The sequence below is a fragment of the Apium graveolens genome, chromosome 11, assembly GCF_009905375.1.
Source record: "Apium graveolens cultivar Ventura chromosome 11, ASM990537v1, whole genome shotgun sequence".
NCBI lineage: Eukaryota > Viridiplantae > Streptophyta > Magnoliopsida > Apiales > Apiaceae > Apium > Apium graveolens.
In genome coordinates this window covers 126,479,872-126,480,464 of record NC_133657.1, presented here as the reverse complement: position 1 = coordinate 126,480,464, position 593 = coordinate 126,479,872, and the positions used below count along the sequence as shown (strand labels likewise).

General features: G+C 46.5%; 1 non-coding gene across 1 annotated transcript; it reads left to right on the top strand.

The window, feature by feature from the left end:
- Window positions 1–230: 230 nt before the first annotated feature.
- LOC141698908 (small nucleolar RNA R71) lies at window positions 231–337 on the top strand. The gene has a single exon (XR_012565405.1). It is a non-coding gene; the product is annotated as a small nucleolar RNA R71 (small nucleolar RNA).
- The last annotated feature ends 256 nt before the right edge of the window (window positions 338–593 follow it).

Genomic DNA, 593 nt, shown 5'->3' with positions numbered 1-593 from the left:
GCTGGGCTGCAATAGCGGTGGCTGCATCAACTTCCAGAATACCTGCTACCTTGCCTGTCATCATCCTCTGAGTTGGGTTTTGATGCTCATTTGCAGCCATCGTCTCGATAAGATTATACGCCTCAGTATAGCTTTTAGCCCATAAAGCGCCTCCAGCTGCTGCATCGAGCATGGGCCGAGATTGGGCCCCCAAACCATTATAAAAACCAGTGATTACCATCCAATCCGGCATTCCATGATGTGGACATTTTCTCAACATGTCCTTGTAGCGTTCCCAAGCCTCGCACATAGATTCTGTAGGTTGCTGCACAAATTGAGTAAGAGCACTCCTCATAGCAGCAGTCTTTGCCATTGGATAAAACTTCACCAGAAACTTTTGCGCAAGATCTTGCCACGTAGTGATTGACCCAGCTGATTCAGAATGTAACCAGTCTTTAGCTTTATCCCTCAGTGAGAATGGGAAAAGCCTCAACTTGATAGCCTCATCAGTCACGCCATTATACTTAAAAGTGCTGCAGATCTCGACAAAATTCCTTATGTGCATGTTGGGGTCTTCAGTTGCCGCTCCTCCAAAAGAAACAGAATTCTGCACC